This window comes from Schistocerca piceifrons, chromosome 2, assembly GCF_021461385.2.
Source record: "Schistocerca piceifrons isolate TAMUIC-IGC-003096 chromosome 2, iqSchPice1.1, whole genome shotgun sequence".
Lineage (NCBI taxonomy): Eukaryota > Metazoa > Arthropoda > Insecta > Orthoptera > Acrididae > Schistocerca > Schistocerca piceifrons.
The window spans coordinates 225,697,843-225,713,473 of record NC_060139.1 but is presented as its reverse complement, the minus strand read 5'-3'; positions in this window follow the sequence as shown (position 1 = coordinate 225,713,473).

The window sequence follows — 15,631 nt, the reverse complement described above, 5'->3', positions numbered from 1 at the left end:
AAATGGAGGAAAAAAGGTAATATCAACATGTGTCTGAAGCGCATCGTTGCCACACTGGATAGCGTTGATGAATGATAGTTCCTCTGACCACGTGACATGTGTTCCTTGTGTGTTGCAGGCTGTGTGATTGACGCAGTGCACTATAAGCAGCAGAATGGTTCGGTATTCATGCCGGGAACAAGCGGTGGTGGCGCTTCTACACGTTCAGGCAAATGTAGACTGTTGAGAGGCAGCACGGCTGTACCAAAACAAGTACCCTCACAGACACCAACCTTATCACACAACATTTCAAGCCCTTTTTGGGCGTTTGTATCATCATTGCTCCTTTCAGACATACGAACGTGTAGAGAGGTGGCGGACTGCACGTACACCAGATCTGGAGAACCGACTTCTACAGTACATTGAGACGAACCCTAGTACAGGCTCCAGGCAAGTGGCCCCCCAACATGGTGTAAATCAGAGTACGATTATGTATATCCTGCAATGGATCGCATCCCACGGAGGCCACATTAAATACCTGTTGTGACGTGGATGCGATATAACTCCGTACTGCGTTCCGGAACGATTGGAACTTTTTTTCCTCCATTTCAGTCAAGAATCCGTCCCTGCAATTTGTTGGTTTCATTAATGTTCAGCCTGTGTACAAAAATTTATGGATCATTATTTCCACGAAGTTTTCCAGTCGCCCACCGGTCCCTCAGTAATGGTGATTAATGAAACAGGTAAGCAACTTTAAAAGAAAATTATGAAGCGGTTTCATTAATGTTCAACCTGTGTACCAAAATTTATAGCTAATTATTTCCACGAAGTTTTCCAACCGCCCACCGGTCCCTCAGTAATGGTGATTAATGAAACAAGTAAGTAACTTAAAAAAGTTTGTTAAGCAGAATTTCCGCAAGTTAAAGCATCTAATAGTAATTACATACCAAATACTATGTCAAAATTTTTAGAAAATCTAACGCAAATTTTTTAAAGCTCTACTGCCTACCGCCTATCATAAAAGCTAAATTGTCGACTAGTGAGCCGTAGAGACCAGATTGACTACTACTGGTATAGTGCGGAATGGAGGGTGCTTCGTATCAGTATTACCATTGTTTTGTTGGGCTGCATTCGCGTGTTGAGTATTTTTCTGTATGCCCTGGGAAGCATCCTAACGTTATATCTTATTCTTATCATACCCACGCAAGATGTACGAGGGAGACGGCATAACTGTTACCGGTTCCCCACATTTATCCAACAGCATGTCGCGAGAATAATGTTGCCTTTCTTTCAAAGATTATCGTTCAAGAAACTTCCTGGCAGATTAAAACTGTGTGCCGGACCGAGACTCGGACTCGGGACCTTTGCCTTTCGCGGGCAAGTGCTCTACCAACTGAGCTACCCAAGCAGTTCTGCAAGGTTCGCAGGAGAGCTTCTGTAAAGTTTGGAAGGTAGGAGACGAGGTACTGGCAGAAGTAAAGCTGTGAGGACGGGGCGTGAGTCGTGCTTGGGTAGCTCAATTGGTAGAGCACTTGTCCGCGAAAGGCAAAGGTCCCGAGTTCGACTCTCGGTCCGGCACACAGTTTTAATCTGCCAGGAAGTTTCATATCAGCGCACACTCCGCTGCAGAGTGAAAAATCTCATTCTGGAAACATCCCCCAGGCTGTGGTTAAGCCATGTCTCCGCAATATCCTTTCTTTCAGGAGTGCTAGTTCTGCTAGGTTCGCAGAAGAGCTTCTGTTAAGTTTGGAAGGTAGGAGACGAGGTACTGGCAGAAGTAAAGCTGTGAGGACGGGGCGTGAGTCGTGCTTGGGTAGCTCAGTTGGTAGAGCACTTGTCCGCGAAAGGCAAAGGTCCCGAGTACGACTCTCGGTCCGGAACACAGTTTTAATCTGCCAGGAAGTTTCATATCAGCGCACACTCCGCTGCAGAGTGAAAATCTCATTCTGGATTATCGTTCAAGTTCTCGAAGCATCACTGTCATAATTTTGTTTGGACTACGCCAGTATGTTATGATTCTATCAGCGTGTCACAGAATTGCTTCGATGTCTGCCGTCACGTCTACGTCTGCGTTTGTGGACTCGTGTAGTGTGTGGCGAAGGGTACTTTCAGTACCACTGTTACTACCGCCCCTACAAACCCATTTTCCTGTTCCAGTCACGAATGGTCCTCGGGAAGAACGATTGTTGATAAGTCTCCATGCTAGCACGAATCCCTCTAATTTTACCCTAATAGTCTTTTCGCTCGACATACGAAGGAGGAGGCAATATATTACCTGACTGTCCTAGCTTTGTACACTGCCGCAATTTTAACGCTAACCTACACCACGATGCAGCATACCTCTCTCTCTATTGTAGTGACCTGAGCACTGTGACGCTTTCGCGCTTACTAAATCAAGCTGTAACGAAGCGTGCAACTCTTCTTTGGATCTTCTCTATTGCCTCTATCACTCCTCTGGTACGGATCCTAGACTGACTTGATAAGCACTCCAAATGCTGTACTCTACCATAAAACTATCCTTTAGTAAGCGTTTTCGGATACAGATGCAGTGCAGTTTTTGAGAACATCCAGAGAAACAACCCATGGATTTCTCTTGCCCGTTCTGAGGCAAGTATTTCATTTGACGGAAACAACTGAGGTACCAAGAAGTGTCAGAGACAACATGTGCAAACGGATAGTATTAATAAAAATTCGCGGAAAAGCTGTTTCGGCCATCGACAGCGGCTTAATACAGTGGTACTTGTAACTATCAAGAACTGGACTGGACTAAGGGAAGACCAAGATAGGGATGGGGTCATACAAGGATCTGAAACTCTGGTGCAGTCTAAGGAAACGATGGCAAAATCCTCCAAAAATCATGGTTGTATTTGTGAGTTTCGGGTTTGTGTATGCACTACTACTGAAACAACGTAGTTGTTTGTGAAGCAGACTGTACTATTTCTTCCAGGTTAGGTACAGAGATTGTACGATTTGACACTGTGAATATTCTGTTTATATTGCTTCAAAAGACAGCCTACTGCTGGTTCTCTACTTTTTCGAGTTAACAATTGCTAATATGAAATGAAGTAGCTTATTGAAAACGAGCAGATGTTGGTTTGAGCGGGGGTATGACTGTCAAATAAATCATGTGAACTCCATTATAACTCTGTTTTGCATTGAGTTTAATTATAGCAACCGATTTTCAAGCGCCCTGCTGGCACGTTAGGAACAAAATGTACCTCCTGACGATGGGGCGTAGCTTCTGTAACCAGTTGTGAGGATTGATTATAGCCCTGAACTGACTGGAGTTTTATTATGCAAATAACTTAAAGTAGCTGCTTCCTCTTTTTCTGCTTGTTATTCCTTTCCTGAAAGCTCTAGATGTGGTGGGCATTCGTGTGTAGTACTTTAAGGATTTATTACTGCGACCGGTAAGATCATTTTAAACTAAACTGGAGTCATTAGTTATTTTTAGGGTGGAAGGGGCAGGGACACAACACAGAAACACACTCACAATCAGCCCCGAAATCATGCACCTTGTGTTCTCTGTGTTGTCGTAAATAATTATTTGCGTATTTTGTATCTCATACGATAAAGGGAACTGGGGAACAAGTCTAAGATTTTCTCAGTGGATGTGCAAAGTTCCTAAACAGACACAACCAGACAAGTCGAAGTACCGTAACAACAGTCGTGAACCTGGTGCGGACGTGTCACATTTTCGTGTCTGACAAGTCATCATCCTTCATCTACATTCTATGCAAAACTCACTACCAGGCGTGTAGGATACTTTTTATTGTATTATATATCAGTTGGTGTCTGTAACATGCACAGATGAAGTATACGAAAAATTATTACGTACGGTGGCCGTGCGACTTGGTTCCACCCAGATACAGTGGCCGCAATTCCCACGAGAACAGTACGAAGGTATTTGAAAATTCCTCCCTCAACAGAGTTGTTCCTATTTTTCTTAGTAGCTTGAAAATTGAGGATGTGTTAAATGACGATCAGTTTGGCTTTAGGAAAGGTAGAGGCACCAGAGAAGTAATTCTGACGATGCGGTTGATAATTGAAGCACGACTAAAGAAAAATCAAGACACATTTACAGGATTTGCCGGCCTGAAAAAAGCGTTCGACAATGTAAAATGGTGTAAGATGTTCGAAGTTCTGAGAAAAATAGGGGTAAGCTATAAGGAGATACGGGTAAATACAATATGTACAAGAGCCAAGAGGGAATAATAAGAGTGGACGACAAAGAACGAAGTGCTCGTATTAAAAAAAGGTGTAAGACAGGGATGTAGTCTTCCCCCCCCCCCCCCCTATTCAGTCTGTACATCGAAGGAGCAATGATGAAAATAATAGAAAGGTTCAGGAGTGGAATTAAAATTCAAGGTGCCAGGATATCAGTGATACGATTCGTTGATGGCATTGCTATCCCGAGTAAAAATGAAGAAGAATTACATGATCTGCTGAATGGAATGAACAATCTAATGAGTACAGTGTATGTACTGAGAGTAAATTGAAGAGAGACGAAAGTAATGAGAAGTAGCAGAAATAAGAACAGTGAGAAACTTAGCATCAGGACTGATGGTCACGAAGTAGATGAAGTTAAGGAACTCTGTGCAACCTAGACAGCAAAATAACCAATGACGGACGGAGCAAGGAGGACATCAAAAGCAGACTAGCACTAGAAAAAAGGGCATTCCTGGCCAAGAGAAGTCCGATAGTATCAAACATAGGCCTTAAAGTGAGGAAGAAATTTCTGGGAACGTACGTTTAGAGTAGAGCATTGTATGGTAGTGACACATGGACTGTGGGAAAACCGAAACAGAAGAGAATCGAAGCGTTTGAGATGTGGTGCTACAGACGAATGCTGAAAATTAAGTGGATTGGTAAGGTAAGGAATGAGGAGCTTCTGCGCAGAATCTAAGGAATATGTAAAACAAGGAGAAGGGACAGGATGATAGGATATCTGTTAAGACATCAGGGAATGACTTCCATGGTACTAGACGGAGATGTAGAGGGGAAAAAACTGTAGAGGAAGACAGAGACTGGAATGCATCCAGCAAATAACTGAGGACGTAGGTTGCAAGTGCTACTCCAAGATCAAGAGGTTGGCACAGGAGAGGAATTCGTGGCGGGCCACATCAAACCAGTCAGAAGACTGACGACTCAAAAAAAATAATCTTTCAACGATGTTTTAGTCATCTATTTTGAAGTCATCAGCGCTTGTATATTGAAGAGGCAACGAAGGAAGTAACGGAATACATCGATGTAAGAGATGTTCGCAGCGGACAGAAAATCGTGACGACATGGTTCACTGATGACACAGGAGTGTTTACAGAAAACGAACAGGAGTTAAAACGAATGCTTATTAAAATAGAGCCTTTGGATGCTGATGGCTACAGTTTATACCAAGAACAAAGAACAGTTTTGTAACGACGGCAGCAGCATGTGGACATATCGGGCGGCTACATGTTAAACTTGGACAAGATACTCTTAAGACATCAGTGAATTCTGTTGTTTCAGAAGTAGGCTGTATAAGAAAGGATGAAGCAAGAAACACACTGCAGCAACGACGACACAAGCTGAACGAACTTTTTATGGAAAAAAAGGCAGCAGTTGTTGACATCCACAAATGATCTTGAGACCAGGAAAGCTTTGTTTCGAGCATAGTTCTGCATGGGTGAGAAACACTGCCATTTGGGAGGACAGAAACGAAGAGGTTAGATGCACGTGACATACGGTATTACAGGTGACTGTCGAAGCTTAGACTGATTGTTCAAGTAAGAATTGAAGTTGGTCTGCGACAAGTGAAGGAGAAGAGTTGCCTACTAAAGAATATAATAGATCGAAGAGACTGATTGCTTCAACTATTGTTGAAGAGGGACTGGCTAGGAAGAATATCAGGATCAGTATTACACATGACTTGAGGCTGATAGTTGAGTTGTAGGATGCGGCAATTATGCTAAACATGATAATTTCTGACAAACGGAAGAACTGAATAACAACATCGAACCAAACGAAGGGTTGATGGCCGAAAGAAGAATCGGTTTTGGACTGTCTCCATTTTTTATTATTTTGCGTGAATCTTGTCATTTGCCAAGAGAGACAAGAGACGTTAACTATAACACACACTAGAAGCACCAAACATTGTACAATATCAAGGTGGTCAATGAATAAAGCTCATCTCTAAGTACTCAACTGAATTCTGGTCGTCCCTTGTTAGCATGGGAATGAGGCCTTCGTACGAGGAAACATGGTGTATGTTTTCCGCAGGTCGTATGGCGTCAACACGATGTTAGTAGGCTATATAAGTGATCAGGTCTACCACAAAGAGCCGCTCTTCATAGAAATAAATTAGGTCGTTTAATAAGCACATCGGATAAAATATTACACATTCCCAAGAGACATTACGCTAGTACTGTGTAACAGAACTTCTGCACTTGATAATGTCCGCAGTTCACGAAAGTTACTTCAGGTACAGCATGACAAACTGAAGCCACTGATCGAAGAGTCACCCGGTTGTGGGCCTTTGGTTGCTACGCTTCACTGACTGTTCGAACTAGTTGCAGGTATTTCCTAAAGGATTAAAATTGCGTCATTTAGCTGGATATTCGAGGTGCGATAGAGTGTTTAGGTGTTCCTCAAACCACGAACGTGTGCTTGCAGCGGTATGAACAGGGCTCTTATCATTTTGGAAGAAGGGAGTATCTACAGCTTACTCATCATGAAGACGTAGAAGAAAGAACAACACTCGACCACAGAGAATATTCAAATAAACAACCTCGTTCACGTTCGCGGAAACAGATTGAATGTTACGATGTCTTGGTACAAAAACACCCCCTCACTTTTCCCAAAAAGTCACAAAACCACACCTGGCCTGAACTGCAAATCCCACATCTTACTGATTACTGATTTAAAAAGAGACAAAACACGACTCGAGCGACCACACTACACGCCTCCAGTCAGCTCCTGTCCATTTTTTGAGTCTTTTGGCTCACTGAAGACTCGCGGCTTTACACACCGCTCCTAGATACCTGCCACCAAAGGTCCATAGCGTGCAGTTTCCTTCGTAATGTCCATTCGGAAACTGCCTGAGATGGATCTGCTGGTGAGAGTGAAACACGCTACTAAAGTTGCTCTACATCAGTGGTTCCAAACCTTACAGTAATCACCCCATGACGAGTAAGATGTAATTTCCTGAGGAGTAAAAACAAAAGGATTGAATTGTGTTCCTGTCACGAAACTGAATTACTTTCAAAGATCACTACCACTATTTCGTAAGGCTGTAATAATGATAACATAAAAAGTTAATTTTCTTTTCAGGTAGTAGCACTAAAGCATGACACAAAACCTGGGGAGGTTACAGCTTGTGAAACGATTGTATGAACGTCTTCCTCACATAATCCAACCATTAGACACATACTTTGTACGCCGTATCTATGATAGTAAAACTGAGACATATACATCAAATATGCGTCAGTATCTCCTAAAAATGCGTTCTCCGAGCTGTAGGTAGTTCTCACTATAGACCAGAAATAGTTCCATTATTCACTTCGCAATATAACTAAGTATTGGCTACTGCACCTACACTATACTTATTATTATTATTATTATTATTATTATTATTAATAGTAGTAGTAGTAGTAGTAGTAGTAGTAGTAGTAGTAGTGGTCAGACACAGAGCAATGGTAGCCTGTAATCTTCCAATTTCTGCCAGATCAGAAGTCAGAAGTCCAGAAATCAAGTGATTTGCAAACAGTAGGCCTAATTACAGTGCACATCTTTTAATTTGGCTGATTGTTAATGGGTGTGCAAGCTATGGATGAAGCAAGTATCGTTAGAGAAGGGAGTTGTGCACAACAAGCATGTTTTGTAACATGTATCGACCCTAAATGCGGATGCTTAGCATTCTTTCCCGAAAAGTACTTTCAGATAACACTCGGAGTGCACTAAAAATTGCTTCCTCATTCTACACGAAAGACTGTTAGAAAAAAGCTGCACCAACTGTCTTATTTACTCTTTAGTCCGTGGTACAACAAAACACCTATAAAAATTAAACATAATTGTCTTTAGTCATTTTAAAAATGAAAGTGTTCAAAGAAAGTTCTTTTTCATTGCCGAGATTACTTAGGTGCTAATGGTGATGGTGGTGGTGGGAGAGGACTGGGGAAGGGGGGGATTAGTAGCTAGTATCTAATTGCATTTAGGGATAACTGTCCCAGAAAGATTGGGAATCACTGCTCTGGATGCTGGTTTCTGTTTGCTTGCGTCGTGCAACGAAAATTATTCATTACCGAAAGTGAAGATAGGGCATCTCGGGGATGGCAGGTGGATCCACACAGCAGAGAGCTACAGCACTGCAAGACTCCTCCGCCGTGGGTCTCTCTTCTGTCCGGCAGGCGGCAGCCGGTGGTGGCCCACTTCCTGTAATGGACTGTGTGGACCCGGCCGGCACGGCAAACACTCTGGTCAGGCCTGATTAAACGGCGCGTCTGGAACGCGGTCACCCTGCCGCTTCTCCTCCTGAGCCGGCCAAACTCGTGACACAGGCAGGCCTTGTCTCTCCGGATGGCTGTCTGGATGGATGACCTACACGGGCCGCTGTGGTCGTACCAACCCGAGGCGGAAGTGGTCACGCAGAAATTAGCATCCACACCAATTCGTATCAGTCATGTGATATAGGGGTGCCCGAAATACGAAAGACGGCTGTGTAATCTTTACATAGCGTGGTACGAGTAGGAATTCCTAAATCCACGTGTTTCCTGTACTATTCTGCCAGTTGGACCCAGCATAGTACGTTAGCGTATCTGCACATCTCGTCTTTTAGTGTTGTTCATACACAACACAGACAAAGATGTAGCCAGAACTGCCCCACTAGATCTTTCATGACCTATTATTCCGTGTATTTCCATAAGTAACAGCTAGCACATCAACGCGTAAAATAATCTCTTTAGAGACAGAATCAGCATTAAATGGATAACATGCGAAGAGACAAGTTAAATAAATAAATGAGTTTGGAAACTAGACTGAAAAGTTATACAATACGCTAATGAAATTAGATATCTATTTATAAACGGCAGTGTCAGATCTCCTGTTTAGTTTTGACTTTTATTTGTGAACCACAGTTGACAAAATGTGACCTTGAAAACAGATTTTGTGTAAACAGGACACCTTAACGAGAGGTAAATCAAAGACTGATTATTCCTAATAACTAATTTAATAGTCAACTTTCAGTGTGCAGTGGAGTGCGCGCTGATTTTCTGGCAGATTAAAACTTTGTGCCGGACCGGAACTGGAAACCGGGACCTTTTCTTTTCGAAGGCAAGTGCTCTAGCGACAGGGCTATCCAAACGCAACACGTGACTCATTCTCACAGCTTCACTTAAGCCACTAGCTCTTCTCCTACCTTCGAAACTTCACACAAGTTCTACTGCATACCATGTGGATTTCCGAATCAAATATCAGTGCACCCTACAGTTTCAATCCGCGAGGAAGTCTCAACTATTTAGTATTATGTTACTAATTATAATACACTGGCTGACATACTAGGGATGAAGCTGGCGTTGGATTACGTTTCTCCGAAGATGGGAAGCTGGTCGAAGATGGTGAAGAAAATCAACCATGTCCTTGTATCAGCAAATATTCTACTGTACACTATAAGCGAGTTAGAAAAATCGCAACGAAAACAATGTCCATATGGGAATTTGGAAATTTGCGTCCTACATTTAATCTCTGCACTACTTCGCTCTGTAACACATCCACATATTACTACTAGACTGTGCAGAATTCATCCGACAGCATTTTTCAAAAAGAATGTAAAATCTAAGCAGAAATTTCTGTAAATATTTGTATTTCCGTGTGATGGAGTACAGTGTTTAATGTATGAATTTCCCATTGTGTCTATGAATCGTCAGCTGCAAATATTTTTCTGTTCTTGCCATAGTTCTGCAATGGAGAACGCGGTGTTAGATACTGGTTAGTCTTCTGGGTTGTACGATCACCGTGCATGAAACTTTTTCATTCCTGATGTTTCGTCCAGATCTGCGTTGGACATCTTCAGAGGTGCTCCTGAGTCTTGACGATCAACAAACAAAATATGTCAAGCCCTCAGATCTGTAAAGTTATAAACGCCTATCTGTGTCGGCATACTGGACACACAAAGTTCGCCGGCCGGAGTGGCCGTGTGGTTCTAGGCGATACAGTCTGGAGCCGAGCGACCGCTACGGTCGCAGGTTCGAATCCTGCCTCGGGCATGGATGTGTGTGATGTCCTTAGGTTAGTTAGGTTTAATTAGTTCTAAGTTCTAGGCGACTGATGACCTCAGAAGTTAAGTCGCATAGTGCTCAGAGCCATTTGAAACATTTGACACACAAATTTCCGCGCACATGTGGTAAAGTCGGCAATGGAGCTACCAAGAGAAGGCTGAATACAAGACTGAAGGAACACAAAAGACCTTGCCTACTAGGGAAAGTGGAAAAAGCTGTCCCATCAGAGTATGGTCTTCAGTCAGAAAAACATGAAGTCAAACTTTACGAAAAAAAAATTTCATCTATAATGAAGAACTATTGTCAAGACTCATATAGAGAAGTCATCGAAACATACTAACATAGGGATAACTTTAACAGAAATTAAGAAGCCATTAAAATTCGTGATATATGGGCAGCACCTCTACAAAAAATGGTTCAAATGGCTCTGAGCACTATGGGACTTAACATCTATGGTCATCAGTCCCCTAGAACTTAGAACTACTTAAACCTAACTAACCTAAGGACAAAATTGTTGAGGCTTTCGTGGCCACTTGTTGACAAACTGCCTATTGGCTTCTGTTTCGGGTTCTTCGGCCGACGTTCATAAGTCATTAGATGAACGTCGGCCGAAGAACCCGAGACAGAAGCCAATAGGCAGTTTGTTAACCTAAGGAAATCACACAACACCCAGTCATCACGAGGCAGAGAAAATCCCTGACCCCGCCGGGAATCGAACCCGGGAACCCGGGCGCGGGAAGCGAGAACGCTACCGCACGACCACGAGCTGCGGACAGCACCTCTACAGAATCGATAGGTATGTTTTATCTATGACGGACGACAGTTCGTTAGTTGAGTTTTATTTTTAACAAGGATTATGACTGTCGATCAGTTATAAACTCGACCTCGTCTCTTTTTCTCTTTATGTCGCTCTACAATGCTCGAACGGTCAGTCGGAAACACTCAGTGGAAGCAGGAGCACCTTTGAATATGCCCGACGCAACTCTGGACGATACTCCATGAACGAAAATATAACACGCATCACGGCCACACAAACCGAAAGATTCACCGCAGCTAAGATGCCCGGTCCTGAAAGCCTTCATTGTATGATAGTGTCGTATGTTGTCTGTAAAGTGGTAAATTAATTACAAGAGTGCGAGGAAGTGTTGTGTAGCCGCAGACAGAAGTGTCTGACAAGCGCACAGTACGATAGGCATGCGTAACCTTCTCAGCCCGCCTGCTGTTTTCCCACAGCGCAGCTAGTGTAACGGCAGCCGGGTGGTCGTGCGAGAGGCAGTACTTGCCCGCAATTACCCCGACAATGGGGTAATTCAGAGGTCTCACAATGAGGCGCGCTCCCGAGACCCGGCCACGGGTACCCGCAGCGGGGGTACCGTTCGCCGACGCCGCCGCCCTCGCCTCTCTTGACCCGGAGTTTCCGATGCTGCCCTACATCGCTGTATCATAGGTTTGCCCCGTAGCTTCTTTGAGGTAGGAAAGGTGTAACAGTTATTGACCCCTCTTTGATATTCACACGATTTCGTGAACGAACACCAGAGCTGTGTCCCATGCGTTCCAGGACATCGCGACACACAAGATCCCGTTATAAGGTCAAAGTGCGCACTTTTGTCGGTGAGGGAGTTGTTGATCTGCACTTGCATGTTAGTGGTTTCCTGATCTGCGAAATGACTCATGAGACTAGGATACGCAGTCATGACTCCGGCACAACAATCTTTTGAATTCTCGTGGATTCAACCGCCAGAAACTAGCATCAACGCTTTATTCAATGCTGAGGCACGGCAGAGCTATGTAGCAACCTAATTTTACAATATCATGAACAAATAAGGTCCTACTTCGTCATGACGGAAGCATTCTGAATATCTGTCAGCTCAGAAGCAAGCCGCAAGACTACAGCAAATCCATTACGAGGGCCACACTGTGTTGGGATATGATTTACTATACAACCACTAATGTTAGAAACATAATCTTCAGAGAGTCAAGCTCCCATTTTCTGCTGTCTGTGTTAAATGTAAATGTCGTGTGACTAGGGCCTCCAGTCGGGTAGGCCGTTCGCCGGGTGTAAGTCTTTCGATTGGACGCCACTTCGGCGACTTGCACGTCGGTGGGGATGAAATGATGATAATTAGGTCAACACAACACCCAGTCCCTGAGGGGAGAAAATCTATAAACCAGCCGGTAATCGAACCCCGGCCCTTAGGATTGATATCCTGTCGCGCTGACCACTCAGCTACCGGGGCCGCACTGCTGTCTGTGTTAACCCTGTATAAACGCATGCTGAGCAAGTGATAGCGTAGTAAAGTAATTTTATCGATTGCTTGCCCTCGTTTCAGTAACTGTTTCCTCACATCGTAATTAGTGCGCCCTTAACATTTCTCCGGATTGAAATCTGAATTGAACTAATTAATTCTCCCGCAGCCCATCCTTATCAGCTTGGAAAATCACAAAGTAAGGCATGTTCTTTTATCGTACAAGAATATGTTAAAAAACAACAGCAATGAAAAAAATTTCAGTTAATAAACAGTTTTTGATGTTACTGAGTAACCGTCATACAATAATTTTTAAATGAATAAACGCCATTTGACTGTATTGTTGTTTATTTAATTACGACGCAAGTTTCGGCCTTTTATGCCATTTCAAGTGACTGATTTTTCTTTTTTTCCCCTTAATTTATGGCCAATTTTCAGCTTGATGTCCTGCAATATATGTTAATGACATAAACTCAGTCACTTAAAAATGGCATAAAAAACCGAAACATGGGTCGTAATTAAATAAACAACAATAGTCATATGGTGGTGTGTCAGTTTAAAAAGTCGGGTTAGTTTCTTGCGGTTGGCATCGCTGTTGCTGTCACGAATATGTACTTCCTCTGACACTTTTGGGAAAGAACGACCTTCGTGTCGTAATGGAGACGAATCTATTACTGATAAAACCACAGTTATTCAAAACATTAATAGAGGTTACCGGTTTCGGTCGTAATTGTCACTGACTCAAATGTTATTTCTGACATGAGCCTCTGACGACCAAAACTTCGTACATTCGTCTGAATCACAGCAGTAGTGTAACTAACTGAGTGAAATGTGTCAGTTACTGATCCCCTAACAGGCAGTGTACAAAAATTTAGAAAACATCTGAAAATCGAGTATGGTTCTCTAGGCAGTCGTGTTCAAATATTTAAGAAGTGGAAAACTCTGGCCTGTAATGACACTATTTATTGCATTAATATATATGTTCAACAGCTGGATAATCAGCTGTGAATATCAATCAACAGTCTTTTTTTTCTGCATTGTCGGCAACTTATGAATTGCTAATGACAAAATGCTGGAGAAATAAGACAGTACTATCCGAAATTTACGATTCCCACCTGCTTGCAGTAATCTTTCATTCACTGGCGGTTCAGATCAACAAAGATAGCAATACAATATCGGACTCACTATTCACAATGCTTGACAAGAAACAGTAAATATTTTAGGTGATGGTAGTACAGACTAATTCATATAAAACGTTCCAAATAACATGTATCCAGTATTTATTGCTTACACATATACACTTGCTAGAATGTGACCCGAACGAATTCTAATAGATGGCTAAAGGAAAGCAAATGATTAAGTTCAAACTTGATTTTCATAAGTTCCACCTCCAACGTTACGCAGAATATGATCTTGCAGTGTCTGTGTCATGCATGTCCAAAGGAACCGGCGCTGCGATGACTACGTCCGTTACGAAATACAAGAAACGTATTCCCAGTTGCGTGTATGAACAACCATCAGTGAAAATTCGTACCGGACCGGGACTCCAACTCGGATTTCCCGCTTTTCGCAAGCGGTCGCCTAACCATTAGGCTATCTGAGCTCGTCTCACGGATAGATTCAAACTTTCTTACGTCGTCAACCACGTCTCTACAACCTGTCCTCGTACATCTATTACGTGTATTCCCGTAGAGGGGAGACATTTTACTTGTCAGTCGCTTGGCCGGTGTCGGCGGATAAATATTGCATCGAATTACGATGCAATGTTCGTTTGGACATGCAACTGCGAATACATTTCATTTATTTTACAGAACGCTTCTCCATAAATACGTGGCGTGGTTTGAATGAGAGTGAGTTGATCGAGCAATTTGTGTTATCGATTTGCCTTACAGCGGCCTTTCTTGGAAATGAGCTTCCAGCATTATCGGAAGAGGTTCCTTTGGTTATAAGGATGAATATGCTCTTATAGCATGACGGCGCCCCTTCACATAATGGTAGTTAGGTGACGCATCATCTAAGCCTTCTGTGAGATATGCTGACAGAGATGGTCACGTTTTTTGGCCACCAAGGTCCTCTGACCCTACGCCTTTCGAATTTTGCCTATGCGGATGGTTGAACGGCGGAATCTAAAAAGAAGAAAATATACACAACAAACGAAGTGATCCTTATGATATGAATAGCAATGCCCTCATAAAAGAAAGCCAAGATGACCTTGAACAGGTACATGTGCTGTTGGCATCGGAATTAGAAAGATCATTAAAGCCGGAGGAGGAACTCGAGAAAGTCTGCTTTGAACTTGGTCATTTATATTTCCTTAACAACTTCTGCTAGTATTTATCTGGCTTACATTCTAACAGCTATAGATCTGAAACAAAATTGGGGACGTTGTATGGAATGTTTTTGTTGAATTAGTTAATGCTACCACTCCAAAAAATGGTTCAAATGGCTCTGAGCACTATGGGACTCAACATCTGTGGTCATCAGTCCCCTAGAACTTAGAACTACTTAAACCTAACTAACCTAAGGACATCACACACATTCATGCCCGAGGCAGGATTCGAACCTGCGACCGTAGCAGTCGCGCGGTTCCGGACTGAGCGCCTAGAACCGCTAGACCACCGCGGCCGGCTGCTACCACTCCCTAAAATGTTTATTGTTCCTTCTGAAACATTATGTATACAGCGCATATATACCTTGTTATATTGACCAGTTTATCCATGTTGCCTTAAGCGAACTGAAGGTAGCAGCGAGATGTATCGCCGCGACCAAATACATTTACTTCTGAATCGTGAAACGTCACATTCCAGCTCAAAGTAAGTACTCGATGGAGATGGCTAATTTACTGGCAACAGATAATCTCCACAGGCAGCAGTTTGCTAGCACGTGCGCTCATGACTCGCTACCGCAGATATAACTGCGAACCGCAAATCATAAGCGTCTCTTCCAGAGTGGTGGTTTCATCACAGAATGCCGGCGGATATCTGTCTGGAAATCGCGAGAACCACGCACACTTTCAAGTTATAACGCTTGTAGCTTTCCACTCACGTAAGCAGCAATGCCGTACAACTTGGACGGTACCAAGATATTTACGGCCTCAGTGTAATAATCAAAATGATGCTGTTTCCTTTTATAAAAGTGAAACATCCACGAACACTAAGA